Below are 24,847 nucleotides of genomic sequence, written 5' to 3'. Positions count from 1 at the left end.
AAAGGATAGTTCATAACCTACCTGCAGAATAATTTTCTCCTCAGGATGACTTCACACTTGTAAAGTGGAATGAGGTGATTATCAGGCGCTCTCAAGATAGGACGTGAGTTCTGCCCAATTACTTGCTTCCTTAAGGCTGCTACATTTTTTCCTTCTTCAAAATAATCTAGAAAAATACCTAGTCTTCCCTCTTTCCTATGCATTTATCGATGTGGCATAACAAGACACCACAGCCTCCCCCAAACCCAGTGGAATGTTGTGGAGAAGGCAGAGAAGCACTCAGATTGGTAATTAGAGGATGCAACATCTTGTGAGGTTTAGGATTAAAATCCCAGCCAAGAAGTGCCTGGAAAAAAACGGATGATTACTCAGTCCCCTTGCGGGTCACCATGCCTGGCTCCTCTCCGTGGGGAAGCAGTTGTAACTTGTTCAACTCAAGGGCAGCCTCGTATTCTCCCAGGCTCTCTGGGCCAAGAAGTGGGTTCTGGGAGGGCCCAAATGGGCATATGTTTGTCCTTCAATTCCGATCATAATCTATAGTCATTACTTTAATAGCACTTTATAGCTGTAGGGAGATTAATGGCAGGTTTTATGAGCTAATTCTCATCCACAATCTCAGGTGAGGCCCTGTCACCCATCCACCCCTTTGTGCAGCCCGGGACACTGAGGCCCAGTGGGAGGGGGTGCAGTTTAGCTCACCCCGCTCAGTTAGGGGAGGCTGGGGTTCCAGCACTTCATAGATACCTTTGTTCATTGGCAGCATTGCCAAATGGTCTCATAGCTAGAGGCTTCATGCCTTTTTTAGCGCTTCACCATGGCATGGAATTACATGTAGTCCAGTTCATGCCTCTCACAGCCCAGGGAAAGAGAGAATGAACAAAGAGGAAGTATGGGGTCAGAGTTAGATGAGGCCCGAATTCATTGCCATCCAGGCCCAGTCACTGTGGCTGGACGACAGTGGCAGTCTGCAGGGTCATCAGCTGGCTGGAGGACTCCTCGGGCAGTGTCTGCACAGAACATCGGCCCTCAGCATTGCCAAATGGGCATATTTCATTCCAGGACTTACGGTGGGGGGTGGGGGAGTTGTCCCTGCCTCTGGGAGGGCAGGAAACAGGCAGGCAACAGGACTGCTCTTTCACTTTGGCTCAGCAATGAGCGAAACAGTTGTGCCCAGAAGCCAGGAGTACTTTAGAGTTTTAGCTGCTCATTCTGAGAACCCACCTGCCCCCAGTAACAAGAGCACTTTTTCTTTGCCTGATGAGAATTGATGGGTATGCACGGTTGTCCATTTTTTTCCCCAAAATATAGATGTTACTATTTCACTCTTCCTTAAGATACTTCAGTACCTGCTCATCTCCCATGGCGCCCAGGGTGAGCACAGAAGTGGGGTCATGTGAATGCAATGAGGATCATGCTTCCGGGCTTCTCACTTATCAGCCCTGGTAATGTATTCACATCCCCTGCCCCCTCGCCTTTCCAACTGTGTGAGCTTCAGGATCCACAACACCTGGCTTGGCCCCATGCAAGTGCCCCTATGGCTAACCTTCTTCCTCTTTCCAGAAGCCTTTCACAGCATCCCCCGCATCCCCCACCATGGTGTACCTGCTGCACGAAAAGCCTATTGTTCTCTGAAATATTTTCCTTTCTGATACTTCTGTGTTTATCCCAGTGGTCTTCCCCAACGGGGGAGACCCTCACTCCCATCACCTGTCTGCTGTCCAAATTCAGCTTACATGTCCCCAGCCCTGCCTGGCAGAGGGGCCAGTCACTGCCCTCATTGAGCAGGCCTTGGTTACAGCACTTAGTGCCTGGCAATGGAATCATCCACCCATATGCATCTTCCCCAGCATGGTAGACACATAGTAGCTGCTCAACAGTAACATGAATGGATAAATGCATAAGCATCTGAGATGTTCCAGTTAATCTTGGTGATAAAGATCTGAAAGCTCCTGGTCCCTAATTTTCCTGCCCATCTCCCTGGACACCAATACCCTGGAGTCTTTGTGTGTGTAGTTCTCAAGGCTCTGAGGCTGGATATGATGCATCCATGGCTATTCACTCTTATCTGCTAGAATGTAGCCTGTAGTAAACAGGTTAGGAATGGGCACAAGGGCACCAGAGGGGAATCTCTTCTCCCATCCCATTCTAGAGCACTGAAAAGAGCTGAGGACAGATGGTTTGTCACATTTGTAATTTGCCTACTTTCCTTTTGAAAATTATGCACTTTGTTTCATCTCAAGGAAAGGGCTTTGGAAGGAAGGGAGTGGGAGGGAGGGAGAGGAAGAGGAAGGAAGAAAAGAGATCTATGTACCTACCTACCTACCTACCTATCTACCTACCTACTTATCCACCTATCATCTTTTTAATATATCCATCCAACCATCCATCCATCCACTTATCCACCCACCCCACATACCCATTTATCATCTTTACATCCATCCATCCATCCATCTTTGTCTGCCCATCTATCATCTATCTTCTATTGATACTGAAATTCTCAAAAGAGACAGTCTTTGTAGAAAATTTAGAGAAGAAAAGATCATCTATTATCCACAACTTTGAGACATTACTGGTAAATTTTTAGATATGTCCATCCAGTCTTTAAATTTTTTTTTGTCTAGTTCTACATGTACATATATCTTTCATAATAGACGTTTTTATTCATTAATATTAAGTAAACATTTTCCTATGATATTAAGCTTAATTTTTCTGCAAAAGCTTGTTTTTTTTTCCAGTTGAAAAGTCAATATGGAACATTTTTGAAAAGCAGAAAAATTGATCACTCCATGACTTTGACGTAACTATTTCTTGAATATATTCATTTTGGTATACAGAACTCCCCAGTCTTGTATTTATGTGTTCAAAATTGTGCCTCATGTGATCATAGTGTAGATATAGATACCACTAGCATTTGGCTTTATTCTCTCAAAATCCTGTTATAGAATTTTTGCCATATTGATATTTGTCTTGGTATTATTATTTCTGATGATGGCTCAGTACTTCAGAGCATTGATGTAGCTTAATTTATTTGACTGCCTCCTTGCTATTAGATTTTCTATTTTTTTCCATTATAAATAACACTGCAGTGAACATTTACTTGTTCATGTCTTTGACTACATTTCCAGCAGGGTATCACCAGGTAGACAAATGAACAAGTTTATAGCTTTTTCCTTCAAACTGCTTGTTTGTTGGTTTTCTCAAAGAGCCTCAACTGGTAGCGAAGGCACAAAATGACTCCATTCAATTCCCAGAATGAACTGACTCTTTCTTAGCAAGAAGAATTAAAACCCCTGAAGACTACATATGACTGACACTACTTGTCATGGTAACTTTGTCTTCCTGAGGACCTATTTTGTGCTCACTGCTGGTTTCCATTGGCAAATTGTGAGGGTTCCTTTCCCCAGACACCACAATGGATGGCATGCCCTTCTCTGACTATCAAGTTACGATGTAGGGGAACAGATTATTCTATCAGCAAGGCAGCTGGGTTGGTTCCAGAGTCCTTCAGATCACCATCAGCACTGCTGGCTGCATTCAGAGGGCACTCAGAGTTCTGGACCTGGGGGAAGAGTCTGATCTTACCCCATCACTGGATTTTAATTGAGACTTGAGTAAATCCCTGGACCTGTTCTCTCGTCTAAGGAGCTGGTGAATTTGTAGGCACTTGAGAAATTGTAAACTTTATATGCATGTACAGGATACCTATTATCTATTTTATTTTTTTATTATTATTTTTAATGTTTATTTATTTCTGAGACAGAGACAGAGCATGAGTGGGGGAGGGGCAGAAAGAGAAGGAGACACAGAATCCCAAGCAGGCTCCAGGCTCTGAGCTGTCAGCACAGAGCCCGACGCGGGGCTCGAACTCACGGACCGCGAGATGGTGACCTGCGCTGAAGTTGAACACTTAACTGACTGAACCACCCAGGTGCCCCTATTTTAGATTTCTTTAAACAATTCAGATTTTTTTTTTAGGCTGGTACTAGTTTGAAAACTCTGGATCCATGTGATTGTCATACTGGGGTTTGCTTGTGTGGGAGAAATAAGGGGAAAGGACCCCCATAACATGCCTAGGAGGATCACAGATGACTCACTCAGTTTCCTTGTCTGGACACTCTTGGCGGAGAGCTTCCATTTGATCTGAGAGTCCTCTAGAAAAAGGCATCTTTCTCTCTGGAAGCTAGTCTAACAGCATCTACCATCAGAAAGTTCTTTCTCCTACCTCACCTAAATCCTTCTTGCTGCAGTCCAAGTCTGTGTGGGCTTGGCGTCACCTGTGGAGAGGGACACATTTGTCCCTGTCTTGCCCAGCTAGTCCTCATCCTGCAGGCTGGTGGCCACACTCTTTCACTTGTTGTGGGGCTGTATCTGAGGCCTGGGTAGGGTGTGGTTTCCTCCAGGTCCTCTCTGAGGTCTGCATTCCCCTTAATCAGAGAGTGAATGTTGTAGGGATGTGGGAGGGGCAGGAGGAGGAAAGCCTCATTGTAGGTTCCTTGTGCGAGAGAGGTGGGGAATTTCACCAAGGAGTGGGAGTGTGAGCTCTGGGCACTTGATGAATGTTCCGCATGCAGGCATAGGGTGTGGGCAATTCTCAGAGGGTCACACAGCTGGGTTGAACGGTGGGTTCCCTGGCCCTGCTCACCATCTTTCCACTGGTCACTCATCTCCCATTACTCTGAGGAGCTGCTCAGTGGGACAGTGGGTGGAACCTTAAAATAACAAATATGGAGGTGCCGGGGTGGCCCGGTTGGGTTCAGCCTCCAGCTCTTGATTTCGGCTCAGGTCATGATCTCATGGTTTGTGGGATTGAGCCGTGTGTTGGGCTCCATGGTGATAGTGCAGAGTCTGCTTGGGATTCTCCTTCTCTCTCTACCCCTCCCCTGCTTGCTCTCTCTCTCTTTCAAAATAAATGAACTTTAAAAACAACAACAACGTTCCACTGGATTCTGGAAAAACCACTGGATTCTGATGAATGAAGTGTTTGCAAGCTCCAGAGGCCTCAGGGTGCTGGCTGTTAGGTCTTAGAGGCTCTGAGGACAAAATCTAAAGGTGGGGCTGTGACTTCCATGGGTAATAGGTCATGTGAAGAGGTCAAGTGGCCACAGATGTCAACCTACTCCAGCCCGTGTCTCTCCAAACTGACTAGTTCTTAGCATGTCAGAGAATCCAGAGAGCTACATAGATGGCTCTTCCCTTCCTACCTGACAAGTCCGAGAATGTGCTTTTTCTTCATTCCCTTCCCTGAAAAGCAGAAGCACCACCCCCACATCCCAGGGTGCCATGAAGGTCAGGGAAAGTGTGCAGCCTTAAAATCTGCAACACAGAGTGTGATCAGCTGATTTGTCCTCATGATGGCCATCAGTCCATCCAGGTACCCTCATATAAACAGAATAGTTCTGTTTTACTGGAAAGAACATGAGGCTTGGAATTAGGAGACTGTTGCCCCAATTCTGTGACCTTCAAAAAAAATCACTGGAGGTCAGAGCTGGAGGGAATCATTGTTATCATGTTGTCAACCCCCAGGTTTGATTAGAAAAGAAGCCCAGAGAGGTTAGGGGACTGGCCTGAGAGCAAAAGCTGGTGCAGGGCTGTGGAAGGGAGAGCTGTAAGGGGGGGGGGGTCAAAACCCTTCACGACTGAGGTGGTCAGTCTTCCTTAGACAAGCAGGGTGGCTGGGATGAGGCTGTTGAGAGGCTACCCCCATGGCTCTCTCTGATGGATCAGGGGTTTTGGCAGTGGTCAGGGGCTAGTGGCCTAGGTGAAGGGATGCAGGGTAATGGGAAAAAGTGGCCGTGGGAATGAGGATGCCTTTAGGAGACCTCCGAAGAAGTTTCTTCTTGTGCTTCCTGAAACCCAGCAGGTCTTGATGGGTGCTGGCCCAGGAGAGGAAGGCTGGGAAAAAGCTTCCCACAGGACAGAATTCTGGTGCACTCTAATGGGAGGTAGGCACATGGCTTTAAGGTTACCAGACACTTCAGGGAACATGTGGTGGCTTCTGAGGGCCAGGTGCTGGCCCAGAGGGGCCCAATGAGCCTACCCAGATATCTCTTGGAGACATTGGAAACCTGTGCTGCGTTTCTGCCATCCCTGCCTTCCCTACCCTGTGTCCAGGTTGTAGGGACCCCGAGAGGCAGCAGGGAGGTCAGGGGCAGCAGACGGGCTGGAAGCCAAGGTGCCTGGGCAGAGCTCTGAGGGCAGCAGAACACAACACTCAACGCTACCTCTCCAGTGGGCTGGAAGATGAAGAGGAGAGCAAAGGCGTGTAGGAGGGGCCTTGAAAGGGCAGAGGAGTAGCCGGCTGCTGAGTGTTTTCCTGCCCATGGGAGCTGCTGAGACCAGGAGGAGAAGGAGGATGTGGCCGGAGCCCAGTGTTTCCTGCCTGATAAGCCAGCCCCTCCCTGGGAGCCCTGGCTGGCCCTACCTTCTTGCCCAGAGCCCTGCCCAGGGAGGGACTGGCTGAGGAGGAAAATCACTTCTCCAGATTAGCTTGCCCAGGCTGAGCCTTCCTCCCCCGCCCCTATCCCTGCAGCAGCCACAGGAAATGAGGCTGGGGCCCAGCAACCCAGAGGTCCCCACCTTCAGAGTACTCAGGCTCCAGGCTCAGGGACTCCGGTCTGTCTCGGGGCCCTACCGTCCAAGTCCCCCAAGAACGGAAGCCTTCTTGCTCCAAAGTCAACCATTTCCAAGGGGGGCAAAGCTTTCATGTGTTTGTCAGATCTCATGCCTGGAGTTGGGCCTAGAAAACTGGTCAGTTTATTCACAGTCAGTCCACACACCAGCCCCCCCCCACCCGGCCAGCTGTCCAAGGGCAGAGTGCAGAAGGCTTGGGAGGCAAGATGTTGGGCTGATCTCTGAGACCAGCCCCTGCCCTGCTCTGCGCTGACAGGCTGTGTGGCTGGGGTGAGTCTCTGACCCTTTCTAAGCATTGCTCCCCACCTGTAACCAGGAGAGGAGAGTCACATAGAAGTGAAATGCCTCCCTTCCTCCCAGCATTCATGATTGAGGACTGGATCTGGGGTACTTCCGGAGCAGCAGGAATGGTGGTCATCCCTGAGAATGTTTGGGCACCCTGAGGGCAGTCCATCCCTACCGAGGTGGGGAGGAGGCCAAGGGAGAACACCCACTCTTCACTGTCTTCCTGGCTGATCCCACTTCGTGTTCCCCTCTCTTTTGCCCATAAAGAGCATCTTCTTCTGGTTTCCTACCCACCATCTTGTCCTCCCAGGGCTAGACTCCTCCCTGGGAGCCAGTGTGCCTTGACTCCAGGTTGGGGGCAAGGGTTGTGTGTAGGATCCCAAGATCCCAAGGCGAGGGAGAGATGCTTCTCAGAGAACATCGTTTCAAAAGGAGGACAGAGTCCCAGGCCGGGGCACTGCTCAGAGACACGGTCACAGACACAAGGCCCACCAGGACCTCAGAACACCAGTAGCAGCTGAGCCCCCACCACGAGGGGCTGTAAGCTTATGGCCCAGGCATTCCTTCCTCACAGTCTGGACCCCAGACCAGCTTCCCAACCCACTCCCTGGCCCCTGCCTTCATTGGGAAGCTGAGTTTTGGTAACTAAAGTGTACAAAGGGAGTATTTAATGCCCAGTGCAGATAAACATGTACTTGCTTGGGGGAAAACATTTACACAGGTGTGGACAGATATCTGAGTATGCACACTCATGTGGATGACCAGGCAGCCCCTCTACCTTCACATTTGGGGGTGTTTTGCCATTTATAAAGCACTTTTGGGGCACCTGGGTGGCTCAGTTGGTTAAGTGCCTGAGTCTTAATTTTGGCTCAGGTCATGATCTCACAGTTCATGTGATCGAGCCCCTCATCAAGCTCTGCGCTGACAGCATGGAGCCTGCTTGGGATTCTCTCTCTCCCTCTCTCTCTCTCTGCCTCTCCCCTGCTCACACACATTCTCTCTCAATAAATTCACATTTAAAAAAATTTTTTTAATTAAAAATTTTTTAAATATTTATTTATTTTTGAGAGAGAGATAGACAGAGCATGAGCAGGGGAGGGCAGAGAGAGAAGGAGACACAAAATCCGAAGCAAGCTCCAGGCTCCGAGCTGTCAGCACAGAGCCTGACGTGGGGCCTGAACTCACAAGCTGTAAGATCATGATCTGAGCCGAATTTGGATGCTTAACTGACTGAGCCACCCAGGTGCCCCAGTAAACACTGTTTTAAAAAAAGCACTTTCATGTTTGGTATTTCATGTGATCATCACAGCAATCCTGACATAGGAATGATTACGTCCCTTCACAGGTCCTGGAGCTGATGCTCAGATGGGGCAAAGGGGCTGAGTAAGGTCACATCACTGGTAAGCAGACGAGACCCTGCTGAAGGAGCAGGAGACAAATTTGCTCTTTCTTGGTTCCTGCCCAGGAGTGTGGGCTATTTCTCAGCCTGCTCCTGAGGTGAGAATCCACACAACCACAGCTGAGCCTGAGTAACCCAGGTGCAACGCAGGGAGGTCAGGAATCCCCTAGGCAGCGAGATCACCAGCATCCTGGTGGAGAGCACAGGGCCACCCAAGCTGCCAGACCTTTGCGGTCCTCTCTGATATGTGGTCTGGTCATGGGATACCTGCAGATGAGAGAAGTGGCTGAAGGCAGGAAGACTGGGGTTTACACCTTTTCATTTTATGCTCTGCAGAGCTGGCCCAGCCATGCACCTGCTGTGTGACCTTGGGTAAATCACTTTCCCTCTCTGGGCTTCCATAAATTCAATTCAACAGTTTTCACAAGCTAGAATACCCTGCTTCTCTGAGCCTGTGAAAGAGAAGCAAAACAAAAAAGGGGGGGGGAGTTCCCCTCCTTTGTATTCCTGGCCTCAGCCCAGAGTCATCTCTAGGGAGGTGGCAGTGGTAGGGTGTCACCGGGCAGGGGTCACCCTGAGCAGAGCTATGGCTCTGACATCCAGGCCCTGAACACCTCCTACCACGTCATCCAGTCCTGTCTCAGCTGCCTTGGGCTGCTGCCCACCCTCTGTCACCAGGCTACCTCATGAGGCCCCCAGATACCTGGTCTGGCCCCATTTCCATGTGTCACCCAGCCTTGGCCCCTTCTCCTTGGAACTTTGCCCCACCTTACCCACATCACCTGATCTTTCTACCTCTCCACACAGGGTGCTGGGCCAGACAGGATGAGGTAAGAAGCCTCTGTCATCTGAGCCTAGCCTGGCAGGTCCTCATGTAACCCTGACACTGAGGAGCACCTCCCTGTCACGTCTGACCTGGTACAAAGGCTACAACTGGTCTCCAGAGGGATGCTAGGATCCCACCATAGTCTGTAGAGACTCCTGGATGCTGTCCCCTCAATCCGACTCTAGGCCCTCACCACAGCCACCCACTGGCTATCCTCCTGAGACTCTCCCCCTTCAATCCAGTTAGAGATTCCATAAGTTAGATAGATCACCCTTTCGCTTAAACTTTGGCCTACAGGGTAAAGCTCAAACTTTTCAGAAGACATTCAGGCCCTACTCTCCTGGCCAGCCCCTTCTGCCCTGACTCACTTCCCATAGCACACCTTATGTTCTGGGCACAGCACATTTCTAAATAGGACTTGTTTCCTCATACCCCAGTGCCTTTGTACAAGCTGCCTCCTCAGGCTGGAATGTCCTTCTCCACATCTTGGCTCTGTGGATTCCTCTTCACATTTAAGGACCCAGCTCAAATGTTCCCCCTCTCAGAAAGCCTTTTCCACCCAGTCCTCACCCCAAGTGAGTTTGCAACCCCATCGTCTGCATATTCCCACAGCCCTCTCACACAGCACCCATGGTGTGATGAGGCAATCTCTCTGTTTTTAAGCCTCTATCCTCCCACTAGTCTGGGAACGTGTTTATCTGGGAAGACATCTTATTTATCTTTGATTCCATGGGACCTATTTCATGTCAGGCACATAGTAGGTGTCCAATCAATATCTTTTGGATGATAGAACAGCTACTCAGGGTTCAGACACTTACGGGTATGTCCATAGACATACCTTGTCTATGTTCTTAGACAAGCTGCTTCATTTCTTTGTGACTCAGTTTTCTTGCCAGTTAGTGCTGGTTTATGTCAAGGGTTTTCAGAATATGGTAATAAAGAGAAGCCATGAGAATATTTCAGGAGATGATGAATGGTGCGGTACAAATTTCTAAGACAGTCACCTTTTGGTGATCCCTGGAAAAATTTAATTCTCCACTGGCTCTCTGCCACCTCCTAGCCTGCATTCAGACCCCACCCTTGGCCATGGGTCAGGAATGAAAACTATTTGTAATATTGTCCCCACAAGGGCAAATTAGGAAAAAAATTGGTGCCACATGTGGGAAAATGATATATACACACACACACACACACATATATATATATATATATATGTGTGTGTGTGTATGTGTGTGCAGAGCTGGCTGCTAATTCTATAGTAAGAAGGATGCTAGATTTGTTTTAGGAGTAAATTTAGCTCTTTGGTAAGTTACCCTCTCCAGGCCTAATGAAAAAACCTTTAATTATTCCCTTTATGAACCATGCTATAGAAGTACATACAGAAAGCTTGGAAATGCATAGATGCAGCAACAGAAAGAGGGAGAGAGAGAGAGATCACCCCTATAATCTCCACGCAAAGGACACCTTCTGTTAACATTGCGTTGTATTCCTGTCAGACATTTTTTGTTCTAGGTATATGTGTACACTCACACGAATGTGTTTTTAAACTTTATTTTAGAATAATGGGATTACGTTGCTTTGTAAACCATTTTAACCAGTGAAAAGGTAACCCAAACATGTTTCTGTATCAACGCGTGCCTCTAAATGGATGATAAACATTCTAGTGTGGGCTCTTGGAGCGCTTCTCTGTTCCCTATGCTATCAGCCCCCCATGAAGGCCCTGTGGTTTGCTGAAGTCCGAGTTGCCCTAAATGAGGACCCATCTCTTCTTTCAGAGAGCAGTTCACCTGCTCGTCACACCTGATGAGCAGAGTGTACAATCCTCACTTTTCAGGCTTTCTCAACCTTTAGCAGGACCCCCTTTCCAGAAGTAGAGCCACCCCTAGGACTCCCTCCTGTGCATGTTCCCCAAGAAGTGTGCGGAACTTTCTTTCCAGTGGTGTGTGTTATGAAAACAAATCAGCACCGGTTTCACTTTCTAAGTATGGGTTATATCTTCCCGTTGAATGTCGGTTTTCAAACATCACGTTCCCTCCTCTCCCATATCATCCAGCCCCCTCCCCACTCAGCCAGCTGCCAGTCAGCTCTTGTGGGAAGGGCTTCTCTGGTGCAGGGAGTGTAGGCTCGGATCTGGGCGGTGAGGGACACAGGGATGCCCACTTTCAATGCCACGCCGGTGCCTGGGAGGGAAGTGACTTGTCTGAGGTTTGCTTAGTGAGTCAGCAGCTTGGCCCAGCTGCCCTGAGAGTGCTGGGAATCAGCCCCAGGCCCAGGGCTGTGAGGCCTCAACCTCTGACGTGTGCTGTCTTGCTCAGGGCGGAAACCTCTCTTCCTGGGAAGGAGGGGCAAAGGCCCTGGGGTGCCCCTGAGCCTGGAGATGCCTCCCTCTGCTAGAAACTGCACAGGGTGCTTCTGGGTGGTATTTTCCGGTGTGCGTCTTCTTTGTCCAGCCAGACTGTGACTGTGCAGGACGTGGCCTTCCTGTCTCCTGTACCTTTCCAGGTTGAACTCCTTCCAGCCCATTGCTGCAGGGGAGAGAAAGTGTGCACAGAGGGCAGAGACTGGGACCCGGCTCTCAGCTCCTCCACTCACTAGCTGTGAGAGGCAGTGTGAGTCACTTCATTTCCTCGAGCCTCAGTTTCCTCAGCTAGAAGAATGGGGACCCTGCTCCACTCTGCCACAGGGTGGATAGGTGGACTGAAATCTCATGCTGTCATCTAGTGACTCAAAGCAGGCGCTTAACAAATGAGCACTGTTCCTTTTGTCACTGCCCATCTGGGAATCACAGTGGTTCCCCACCCTGGAAACATGGCTCTAAAGTCACAGCCTCATGTTGAGTACCCTTTCCCGTATTCTCCTCCCAATCCTTGTCTGCACCAAGGCTTTGTGAAGGGGTCATGGTGCCCCAGAGAGCACACAATTTATAAAACAAAGAGCTTGCTATGCAGATGCAGCTTCTGGACAGGGTCTCTAGTTCCCCTTCTTGAACTTGGAGTACAGGAGCCCCCCAGCATTCCCACACAGTTTTCTGAGCCCCTGAGATTCCAGCAGCCAGCCTTACCTCAGACACCACTTCCTCCCATCCACCCTTCCTCCCAGCAATGACCTTTGCTCAGGCTGCTGCTGTGCCCACTCAGGTGGCCTGCCCATCTTCCCACTCTCTGAACCCTTGCATCCCTGAAGCCTGCCCTCTGGAGCCCTCCTGGGCCTGCATCCTGCCTCTCCTGTGATCGGTCTGCCCCTGCATGCCTATGGGCCTGACGCCTTCCGTCACATATTGCCCTGTGGTGTTTTGGCCTCTCCTCCAGATGGAACCCTCTAGAGGAGAGAGATCAAATCAGTGTGATGGCTGATTTAGGGGAAAGGGTGGACAGTTAAGTTTAGGTCAGGGTTTGAATCTTGGAAAGTTACTTATCAGTTCAGGCGAGAACCATAGGGAAGTTCCTCGTCTCCTCGGAACCTGTTTCCTCATCTGTAAGGTGAGGATAATGAGATAAAGTGCCTGGCACTTGGTAGGTACTCAGTATTAAGTTAGAGATGACTTTTATTGCACTATTTTGGCATCCCCTCTGGTCCTTGCACATTCCAGGGGTTCCTCAGCTGCTCCAGAAATGAGGAAGCAGCAGAATGTGGATGGGTGGCAGCTGGCACCAGTTAGGGGCTGGGGAGGTCTTGATGGGCACAAATGCACAGGGAGACCTGATCAGATCCAATCTGAGCTCCTCCCCCACGTTGGCACCCTCAGCCCTCTCACGGGCTCCCCTCCCTGCTCAGTTTGGAGAGTTTCCAATAGCTGCTCACACAGATTGGAGTGTGGCACGTCCAGGGATAGAGACTGGATAGGGACTCATAGGCAGAGTTTCCTGCACTCTCCCAGCCAGCAGCACAGTGTGGTAGGAAGAGCGGGCCTGGAGAGTTGAGCCTTGGGTTGGTGTTTTCCTTGTCAATGGCCACGATAGTGATCCCTTCCTTTCCCTGGGACTCACTTCCCTCCGCTGTACTGTGAGGTGGCTGAAGTGGCTCCCTTCAGCTCTGACATTCTATGACTCCTAAGTCAAAAAAACCTTCTAGTCCCAAATAAGTTAATGTCAAGGTAATATTATATTCTAAAATTTCAGATAGAGTGACAGTGGGTGTATGGGTGCAAGGAAGATTATTGTTGAGTAATGGTTGACAGCATTAATTAACCGTTTATTTAACCCTCATTTACCTAGTGTTCTGTGCCAATGTGGCAGATCAAATAGGACTAAAAATGCTTTGTCACTCCCTGCTCAATTTTCCTACTCCCTCGATTCTGGGCTGGACCTAACACTGCTCTGGCCAGCGTAATACAATGGAAGTGATGCTCTGTGTGCCCCTTTCATTTTAAGAGGGCTGTCAGCTTCTACTTCCTCCTTCTTGGAGCCCAGCCACCATGTTGCAAGAAAATCCAAGCAGCCACATGGAGAGGCCCATGTGGAGGAGAATCAGGGCTCTGCGTCAACAGTCCCAGCTGAGTTCCCTGTCAGCTGATCATCAACTTACTGGCTATGGAGCTCAAGCATCTTGGGAATGGATCCTACAGCCCCAGTTGAGCTGCCCTAGCCAATGTCACATGGAGTAGAGAAAAGCTGTCCACATCAACCTTACTCAAGTTGCAAAATCATGATTATTTTTTTGAGCCTCTAAATATGGGGTTAGTTTGTTATGCAGCAATAAAGAACAGAAATAGGCAAAACTGGTGCTGGTATATGGGGATCCAAAGATGAAGACATGTGTCTCAGCCTATGCAACTTCCCAAAATAGAACCCAAGACAAAGGTTTGCTGGAAGCATATAGAGGTTTGGAAAGTGATCGTAGAGAGCAGGAATGAAGACAAAATAGAGGAACAGGAGGGAAAGCCAATCTAAGGTATGCTTCTGAGTTGTCCACCATTGTGGGTGACTGATGCTTGATCCCCCTGGGACTTTCTGAGGAGTCCTACAGGTTGTGTCTCAGAATTGTCTGCCTGAGATGGAAGAGAGAGGCATTTAGCCACAGCTCCTACTTCCAACTGGCTGGGTTGTTCCATGGATGTTAAGCCCCCTGTACTTCCAGGATGTGCATGCATGAGTGCTGTGCTGGTTCCTGACGGTGCCCCATGCAGTGACATCAGACAAGTCCCCAGGCAGGAAACAGGAGACATTTGGCATATGCTGGAGATAAGGTGTTGTGAGCACGAAGTGGACAAAATCTGTACGGAAAAGGTTTTTATAGCCCTGGCTCAAATCAGAGATGAGACCATGAGAAGAGGACGTAGCTCATAAGAGGTATCCAGGATAACAGGACCTGTGAGGATCTGTCTAGTGTCCCTTCTCAGCACATGGCAGTGGCTACTCCATGAAGCTGTCAGGCTATCTCAATTGCCCCTGAAGGCTGGGGTTTATTCTGGGCTTTGAGTCCCAACCACCAACTATCTCCTGGTTCAGATTTTGAAAGTAAGTGCCTCTAGACAACTAAGATGGTCAAACGGTGTTGTATTGAAGACAGACAGCACTGACTCAAGTTAGTGCTTCTTGCAGAGTCTTGAGCAGCACTGCTCGACTTGTGCCAATAGCTCTATCCTTTTGCTAGAAAAGTTCCAAAATCTTTGTCTATCTGTCTGGCCTAAATCATTCACAAATGCATGAAGGACATTTGGAATCCTCCATAAGAAAACACCCAAGGCTGGTTTACATGAGAGGCTCTGGGCCGATTTGAGCTGTGTCGTTTCCTTTGCTCTGGGGGTCATGGAGGTGGCATTTCCAGGTTCTGCTGGAAGTCTGAAACCCACAGGAAGAACAGTATCCTGGGAAACTCTTTGGGAATGATGGGGACTGGATAACATAGTCTTACTGTATCAGGTTCAGAAAACTATTTCTCTGTTCTCACTCTGGCTGAGGTGCCCTGGAGCCTTGACTGGGAGCCATGTTGCCATGTTCTTAGAGTGTTAGATCAGGAAGGAGCCTCAGAAAGGATCCAAGGGTTACCTCGCTCCTCATTTCAAACGTGTGGGTACCGGGAGTGGCCTCTGGCTTCTCAATCCTTTGAATAGGTTAAAAGGACTTTATAGGAAATGTTAGAAAGCCCTTTGAGTTCTTCAGAGGACATTTTACAAGTACCACTGTGAGGAGGTATAATAAAGCATTTACGGTTGATAGAAGTTTGGATGTAATGCATTTTGTGGTAGACACCCTACTGAATGAGTAGGGGGTGATGACACTGCTGTTGGGGTAGACATTTTCTGAAGAGGGAATAATGGTGAGGTAAATTCTGTCCAGTGTTTCTCAAATCCTCCTTTTGACTTTGTGTGCACAAATTCCAAGAGCAGAGGTTCTGTCCCCTGGACCCTGAATGGTTTTCCAGCATCAAAGAGTGGATGCTGTGGCCTCATTCCAAGTCCAGAATAAAGAGTGGCTGTCACTCTTACACCACTACACATTTTTGCAGAATAGTATACATGTGTACAGGGACGGTGCCCTTTGAGGCAACGGATGAGACAAGAGTTCTCATTTAGAGGGTAGAAATTCTGGTTGCTTCTGCTAAGACTTCACCACGTGACCTTGAGCAATCATTTCACCTGTCTATTGGCTCTGTTTCCTCATCTGTCATGGGGAAGCATTCTCTGCCCTGCCTGTCTTACTGACCTCAGTCAGATAAAGGGTGTGTGCACACTGGCTCAAACCACTGACAGGGGAGAGATGCCTCTAGGGTGACTGGATAAAGGAGCAAACTCTCAATCAATCAATCTCTCCTCTTTCTCTTCTGGTTCCCTGTGTATATTGTTTTCCTTCTCTCAGGCTGGAATCACAGCTACTGGCTGCTCTGATCAGAACCCTGCTTGCCCTCTAGAAAAATCCATGAATCACTCACCAAGGCTGGGGGCATGGTGGGTGGGGTGAGAATAGAGCATTTTGATTGGTCCAGCTTGAGTCATGTGTCTATGCATGGCTCAACCATTGTGGCCAAGTGCAATGGAGTACTATGTGTTCATCCTTTGGCCCAGAAGGGGGGCACTGTGTCTAGGAACCTCCATCACAAACACTTGATTGGAGTAGCAGGAGGAAAATAGTTCTTCAAAGAAGGAGTTATTGATTTGGGCAGTCAAAACTGTAAATTCCCACTGAGGTGTGGAGCTACTTTGTAAGCTTACTTGTAAGCCAGGTAAGTGTAAAGTGCCATCAATGTTTCTGTTGTTAGTCCTGTTCTGACTTTCTATGAGGAGGAAGAGGGACCGGGGCTCTGTTCCACTGTGAGTACCTTGGCCAAGGAGGATGGGGACTTAATTGCTTACCCATCACTGAAAATGCTGATGTCATTTGATAAAGCCATTCTCCCCTTTAAAACTGAGAGCACAGGATGAATGCTTCTCCTCATGATGCTTCTCTTTTCTACTTCACCCACATAGTCACTTTTTCCTGAACAGGTGGTCTTTGGCAACGCTCAAGTCTATGGATCTGCAACATGCCCAAATGTGTGAGGTGGAAGAAGACATAACAGAGGTACAATGGCTCCTGGCTCTCAAAGGAGTTACAGACTAGCTGGAAGCACAGCTGGCCAACAAGCAACAACAGTGCAGAAGGATGAATGCTCAAGAGCTGGTGGGGTAGAGGAGCTTGGGATGCCTGGTTTGGGGAGACGAAGGTCTCTGCTTTTGTGGACTTCCCCTCCCTGCTCCCCTGCCATTGCCAGACCACATGGAAAAGCAGTAAAACATGGAGGTGAAGAGGATGAGCTCCGTCTATCCTGCCTGGTGTTGTTTAACCCCTGCTCATCAGCTTTCTCATTACACAGTGGAGATGATAATACTAGTGCTTACATCATACGATTGTCATGAAATTATAAGATGTTGCTACATAACAGTGCTTACAAGAGTGCCTGACACACAGTATATGTTCAACACATGTCACCATGTGTTACATTCAATATTTACTTGTTCACTTTCTCTCTCTTTCTGTCTTTCTCTCTCTCTTTGTCTCCCTCCACTAAATTATAACCTTCATGAGGAGGGATTTTTTTTATTGTTTAGTGTAACAATCTCAGGGCTTGGAAGAGGTGCTAGCACACAGGCACTTACTAAATACCTGTGTATTGCATGTAAGGTGGCTAATAGTATACTTGGCTTGAAATATTTTAGTAACCTCCTCCCAGCCTCTATATCCCTCCAATAATTTTGCTTTCCTGTCTAAATCTTTTAAAGGCTCTTGGGGCTCCTGGGTGGCTCAGTTGGTTAAGTATCTGACCCTTAATTTCAGCTCAGGGCATAATCTCACGATTTGTGCAATTGAGCTGTGTCAGCTCTGTGCTGACAATGCAGAGCCTGCTTTCACTCCCTCTCCTCTCAAAATAAATAAACAAATAAATAAATAAATAAATAAACAAACATTAAAAAAGGATAAAGTCTCACAGATGAACATAGGGGAAGGGAAGGAAAAATAAGATAAAAACACAGAAGGAGGCAAACCATAAGAGAATCTTGATTACAGAGAATAAGCTGAGGTATGCTGGAGGGGAAGTAGGTGGGGGGATGGGTTAAATGGGTGATGGGCATTAAGGAGGGCACTTATTGGGATGAACACTGGGTGTCACATGTAAGAGATGAATCACTGGGTTCTACTCTTGAAGCCATGACAACACTGTATGTTAACTTTAATTCAAAAGAAATAAAGTCCTCTTTCTCCACATCCTTACCAACATCTGTTGTTGCCTGAGTTGTTAATGTTAGCCATTCTGACAGGTGTAAGGTGGTATCTCATTGTGGTTTTGATTTGTATTTCCCTGATGATGAGTGATGTTGAGCATTTTTCACGTGGCCATCTGGATGTCTTCTTTGGAGAAGTGTCTATTCATGTCTTTTGCCCATTTCTTCACTGGATTATTTGTTTTTTGGGTGTTGAGTTTGATAAGTTCTTTATAGATTTTGGATACTAACCCTTTATCTGATATGTTGTTTGCACATATCTTCTCCCATTCTGTCGATTGTCTTTTAGTTTTGCTGATTGTTTCCTTCACTGTGCAGAAGCTTTTTATTTTGATGAGGTCCCAGTAGTTCATTTTTGCTTTTGTTTCCCTTGCCTCTGGAGACATGTTGACCCAGCAATTGCACTACTAGATATTTATCCAAGGGATACAGGTGTGCTGTTTCAAAGGGACATATGCACCCCAATGTTTATAGCAGCACTACCAACAATAGCCAAAGTATGGAAAGAGCCCAAGTGTCCATCGATGGATGAATGGATAAAGAAAATGTGGTATACACACACACACACACACACACACACACACACACACACACACAATGGAGTATTACTCAGCAATCAAAAAGAATGAAATCTTGACATTTGCAACTAGGTAGATGGAACTGGCGGGTATTATGCTAAGTGAAATTAGTCAGTCGGAGAAAGACAAATATCATATGACTTCACTCGTATGAGGACTTTAAGAGACAAAACAGATGAACATAAGGGAAGGGAAGTAAAAATAATATAAAAACAGGGAGGGGGACAAAACATAAGAGACTCTTAAATATGGAGAACAAACAGAGGGTTACTGGAGGGGTTCTGGGAGGGGGGAGGGGCTAAATGGGTAAGAGGCACTAAGGAATCTACTTCTGAAATCATTGTTGCACTATATGCTAACTAATTTGGATGTAAATTTAAAAAAATAAAATAAAATAAAAAAGAAATAAAGTCTCCTTTTCCCACAAATCAAGAGTTCACACTCTTTCCCTATTCTGTATAATTGGCTTCAGCCTGTGTGGACAGCTTTGTCACTTTCTCTTGCTCCAATCCCTACAACCACTTGGCACAGTCTACTCACTGTCCTAGCTCCTGCTTTCTCTCCTCCAACCTGAGCCTTTACATATGCTTTTATTTTCTTTCTGTATAACGTGCCTTCCCCTATTTCCCCCTCAATTAGAATCCTAATTCTCTTTCACAGTCCATTTCACACTGTCTTTCAGTTGAGAGCCTCTCCTTGACCTCTCCTATAGTACTACATTTCTCCCCTTGGTGTGTCTATTTTGGCATTTGTCTTGTTCTTCCTTGTGTTAGCATTGGGGGGGGGGGGGTATACATCTGCCTCCTGTTTAGACCTGGAGCCAGAGCTCATTCAGGGCACTGTGTCTTTTTTGTATCTTCATATGTGCTTGTTGAAGAACCTAATATGTTCTTCATATGTGCTTAATATGTGCTTGTTGAAAAACCTCAAAGTTACCCCAAATCCTGTCACCTCAAAGTTATTGGAGTACTTTACTTGCTATGGCCTACATATTTCACATCCCAGCCCATGAGTATCTTGCTTATTTACTTGCTTATTCATGTTCTGCTTTATAACATGAACTCAGGGGTGCCTGGGTGGCTCACTCAGCTGAGCATCCAACTTTGGCTCAGGTCATGATCTCACTGCTCGTGGATTCGAGCCCCATGTTGGACTCTGTGCTGATAGCTCAGAGCCTGGAACCTGCTTCAGATTCTGTGTCTCCCTCTCTCTCTGCCCCTCCCCCAGTCACACTCTCTCTCTCTCAAATATAAATAAACTTAAAAAAAAAAAAAACCACAACAAGAACGTGAACTCAAAGATGGGAACCTTGTCTATCTTGTTTACATGTGAGTCCCTAGTGCTTAACAGTGTCTCGTCTGAACAACTGGTCAAGTGGTATTTGGGGGATGAATAAGTTCCAACTGGCTCTGACATCAGTGTCTTTGTGGGAGGAGTCTGACTCTGTCCAACTGAATTGCTCATCACTTTCCCACATCCCTCCTTCTCCATCATTTCTGCTTTCTGACTCTCTCAGTGCAGGTCTGACTTCTATATGCCCAGCAGCCAATTCTAGGTACATTTCTGTTCCATAGTTTTTTAACGTGGTGAGAACAGTGCTCTTACCAACACTTATATATTTCAAATGATATCACCTCAAAATCAATTACTTTTGTCTTTCATGTGGAACTTTAAAAAAAACACATTCCCAATAGTATTCACAATATTGAGAGATGTTTCACCTTGAACCGAATGAACTTCTAAAAGCTTTACTTTGATTGTCTGGATTAGATGAAAAAAAGTGAGTTGTTATTGGAATTAACAGATTTTTTTCCTATCGATACATCTGATTACAATAATATAAAACTGGCATCATTTAATCATGTTTACCATTCTTCCCTTGGTGGTGGTTATCAGGTAAACAGCTATCACTTCACTCCTAGCATGTGTGCAAGAAAACTTGGAATTGACAAATGTATTGGCAGCGTTGTCCAGAAAAACACAACCAATCGATAGAAGATTATATATATTTATATAAGAGTTGTATGGTAAGGAGTTGGCTTGCATGGTTATGGAGGCTGGCAAGTCCAAAATCTTCACAGTTGATGTCTCAGGCTGGCAGGCTGCCAGGAAGAGCTCACAGTCCATTTCAAATGCTTCCAGGCAGGGAGAATTCTCTCTTACTTGGGGAGAAGGCAGCATTTTATTTTATTCAGGCCTTCAACTGATTGGATGAGGCTCACCCACATTAGGGAGAACAATCTATTTAGTCTGCTAATTCAAATATTAGTCTCATTCAAGAATGCTCTGACACACACCAGAGTAACATTTGACCAGGATTTAAACAGTGTTCTTAAAATCACTGATGACCTTGGAGGTAGATGCTGATGCTTCTGGAGCAGATCTGTGTCCTGCTTTTTATGTAGTCAGTGCTATCACCACGGTTCTCTGGGAAGATGGTAAATGCTGATAACCATTTTGTGCATGTTACAGTTTTATCGTTAACTTTATTGAAAAAAGATATTTACATTTCCATTACTCATGCAGTTTCTTTTTTGTTGAACTTATTGCTACTGAAGGTTTATTGTAAAATGAAAACGCCATAGCAAACACTAAAATAAATAGTTCTAGATTTATACTGCACAGAATGTGGAAAAGTTGCCGCAGCAAGGCTGCTCCCATTACTGTCTATGGGCCCTTGAGCAAGACCACTGCCTTCTAGCTTCTGCACATCATACCTCTCACCCTGACTTTCCCCACTGACCCCGGGGGCCTGCTGGCCTGTGGTTTCCTGCACCTTGCAGGGCACGGCACAACTGGCAAGAACAGAAACACTGAGTCTGTATCTTAGCACCACTCCAGAGGGGGAATTACTCTCCTTGGTGGCTTGTGTCTATGTGCATTTCAACGTCTAGAGGACAGCTGCACGCAGTGTCCCTGAGATGGCTGCACTGAGTCAGGAAAGGATTGGGAAGGAGAGGCAGGTCAGTCCTCATTGTCTTCCAGATGTATCCTGGAGTTGAAGTGAGAACTCACTCACTGCACATGTGACTCCCACTCCAAGAGATGCAATTGTGGCAGAAGCCAGAAGTACAAGTGAAAGGGCACCAATCCTATCTTGGCTTCTTTTAAAGCAACTATTTTTTTTACAATGTTTTTATTTTGTTTTTGAGAGAGAGAGAGAGAGAGAGAGAGAGAGAAAGCAGGAGAGGGGCAGAGAGAGACACACACAGAATCCAAAGCAGGCTCCAGGCTCTGAGCTGTCAGCACAGAGCACAATGTGGGGCTCAAACCCACAAACTGCAGGGACATGACCTGAGCTGAATTCAGATGCTTAACCGACTGAGCTACCCAGGTGCCCCTTAAAGCAATTCTTAAGAAGAGTCCATTACACAATGACAAACTAGGGGCAGGGCACTAGGACAATATGGGTCAACAGTCACCATCCATGACAGAGCATTTGGTCACCCTACCTATAGGTGCTTTATCTTTGGGCTCTAAGGGATGTTCTGATCTCAACTCAGTTTTTAGGGTTGTTTCTCTGTTTGGAGTTTCCACATCTGTGTGGTGTCAGTGACCAGGACTTGCATGAGCGTGGCGGAACAGATGGGGATTCTGCCCTCCTGCAGACTTGGGGTCCTCCAAGAATTGCTGCCGAAGGCTGTTCAGTGATGCTTCCTAGGTGACTGGGAGGGAAGGGCTTCCCAATGGGACCACCCATTCTCTGTTCTTACCTTGATGTAGAAAGCCCAATTTTAACTCCTGGCCTATATGGGGCCTGAGGCCTCCACTCTTGTCCCCACGGAGGCCTTAAATCCACTTGTTGTTGTGGCGTCTCTCCTCATTTCTGATCCTTATGACTTCCCTGTCCCAGCCTCCTTCATAAGTGCAACTCAGCTACCCATGAAATAGACATGTACTGAAACCAGAACTTCTGTATGTTTGAGTAGGAGCTGAAAGGGGAGGATTGCTTAGGATGTCCCGTCCCTCTCAGACATCAAACCTCTAGGCCTCCTCTGCTTGTCCTTGAATAGAAGGCACCAAATGACTGTGGAAGTCAGATGGGCATAGGGGTGTTTGTCTCCCTGCTAATCGGAGACAACTTCTTAAAGGCAGAAACTTCTAGCACAAGGCTGAGCCCGTGGAAGATTCTATAGGGAAGGCCAGGGCAAGAGAGTTTTCTACCTCTGTCATATGGTAGAGGCTACAACTCTGCTTTTGGCCTTGGAAGGAAGGAGGATTGTTTTGTATCTGAGGAGTTTGATAAGATAGATTCTCCATACCTCTTTGGGCAGAGGAAGTAAGTTCCAGGATTTTCTTAACATTTTCATTCATTCATTCATTCATTCATTCATTCTTCCTTAACTCTCAAAACATTTTTTAAAAGTGTATTTATTTATTTTGAGAGAGAGAGAGAATGTGGGGGAGGAACAGAGAGAGAGGGAGAGAGAGAGAATTTCAAGCAGACTTCACACTGTTAGCATGGAGCCCGACTTGGGGCTTGAACCCATGAATGACAAGATCATGACCTGAGCTGAAACCAATGGCAGGATGCTTAACTGACACCAGGTGTCCCACCCCCCAAATACTTTTTTAACATCTACACCTAATGTGTGGCTGAAATGCTAGCTGTGATGCCAACCCTTCCAGGTTAAGGAGAAGAGCTGCCCCTGAGGGCAAAGGAGGGCCCTGCAGACTCACTGTGTGGACACAAGGCTCTAAGAACCACTTCTTCCCCCTTCACAGCCACTACAGGAAACTCTTATGGCTCCCATCTCTTTGCTAGAGGCCTGACTATTGCTGGGAGGAGGACCCTTGGCCAATCTGTGGGTCCACCAATGGGGGTGGTGACTAGGGGCTCTCTTGGCAGGAGAGCTGGGGAAGGTCCAAGTCCAATGGGGGCAACAACACCAATAGAACCCTGTCAACAGCTCAGGGTCTGAGTGGCCAGAAACTGAAAAGGTTCAAAGCTTCAGGGGTCCTGAGGGTCGGTTGGGGCACTGGCAGGACAAGGCTGGGACATTGGGTGTGGATGGGATGGTTGAACAATCCCCCTTGACTTGGGAGAAAGGCAAGGCAAGAGGGAGATATTAATCCTTTTATACTTGATTGACCCAGCCTAGTGTTGACCACTGCTTCCAGCGTCTTCTGGATACTCTAACAGTACTCTCAGCAAAGCTTCTTCCCAGGCTGGCCAGGGTACATGATTCTCTCCTGCTCCAGCACTGTCTCCAGTGTATGTCCTGGAAGAGTGCCCATCTGCCCCTTCCCCCTCCCCCCAAACACACATACATACACACACATACACGCACACACACACATATTTTAAGCATACATACACCCACGCATGCACATGTGGGTGAGCACGCACACACACACGCACACACACACACACACACACACATCTCATCCACACAGGCTGCAGGAGTGTTTTGCAATTCTGGTCAGGCCTGAGCAGGATAAGATGGCAGCTCTCATATTTCCCTCTAGGTCATAGTGGTTTCAGTCACATAGTAGATGTGGATGTTTAAAAAAAATGTGAAATATGAATACATGAATAAGTGAGTGAGTGAAGGGATGGAAATTTAAGAAGAACCTGGAACCTCCTTCCTCTGTCCAAAGAGGTCTGGGAAAGCTTACTGTATTTCTGATATAAGGCACACTCCCAGTGGCCTCAACATAAGATGGAAAAGAGTGGGGCAGTGCTCCTTGTGAGGCGCCTTCTCAGCTGGGGCACACCTGTCTCCTGGACTTCTCTCAGAAGGTGCTCCAGGCCAGTGACATGCCTGCTCTGGGGCTCCCTCTCTCTACCTGAATCCAGCTTGACCTCCAAGAGCAGGCTGACTGCATGGAAACACATGGAGCCAGGCACACTTTGGATGGCAAGACCCAGAAGGCAGCAGTGGCAATGGTGAGATGATAGGTGTGATCCACTGTGGCCCATCCCATCATCAGCAAATAAATGGGGCAGACCACAGAGGTGGGAGAGCAGACCGCTGGCCTGGGAAGAATCAGTGAGTGGTAATATCTCTTCTGTCTTAATCCTGGGGGCCATAGTCCCCTGTCAGTTACACAGCTGTGATAAGCTGACTACTACAGGATTTGTGCCACTGTGTGGACGAGGCATGAGGCTGTAGGGGAAGCAGCACAGAAATAAGAGTCCAGGTACCTGAGTTCTAGTCGTGATTCTCTCATTGCATCTTGTGTGACTTTGAGATAGGTACTTGACTTCTTTGAACCTTGAGCTCCTTGAAAAATGAGTATAGCCAACCTTGCTTCATCTCTCTTCTAGGGGAGATGGGACCTCCCAGGGTTAGAATGAGAGAGAGACTTTAGACACCAGCCAGCAATGCCTTCGCCTGACACAGATAGAGAGCTGAGGTCCAGAGACAGAAGGGACATGGGCAAGGTCACACAGCAGACCAGAGGCAGAGCTGTGCTCCCAACCAGGT

At 47.4% G+C, this 24,847-nt stretch overlaps 1 long non-coding RNA gene across 3 annotated transcripts; it reads left to right on the top strand.

The window, feature by feature from the left end:
* Positions 1-42: 42 nt before the first annotated feature.
* On the top strand, positions 43-16,943 carry LOC122217673. Of its 3 annotated transcripts, XR_006201617.1 has the most exons (5): positions 43-103; positions 1,309-1,442; positions 5,858-5,942; positions 8,261-8,315; positions 16,564-16,943. It is a non-coding gene; the product is annotated as an uncharacterized LOC122217673 (long non-coding RNA). The 3 variants fall into 3 exon arrangements; XR_006201618.1 differs by lacking the exon at positions 5,858-5,942 and having other exon boundaries at positions 1,335-1,442; XR_006201616.1 differs by lacking the exon at positions 5,858-5,942.
* Positions 16,944-24,847: the final 7,904 nt, after the last annotated feature.

The sequence above is a fragment of the Panthera leo genome, chromosome B1 (assembly GCF_018350215.1).
Source record: "Panthera leo isolate Ple1 chromosome B1, P.leo_Ple1_pat1.1, whole genome shotgun sequence".
Lineage (NCBI taxonomy): Eukaryota > Metazoa > Chordata > Mammalia > Carnivora > Felidae > Panthera > Panthera leo.
The sequence above is the reverse complement of the archived record's forward strand: the minus strand, read 5'-3'. Positions and strand labels throughout refer to the sequence as shown.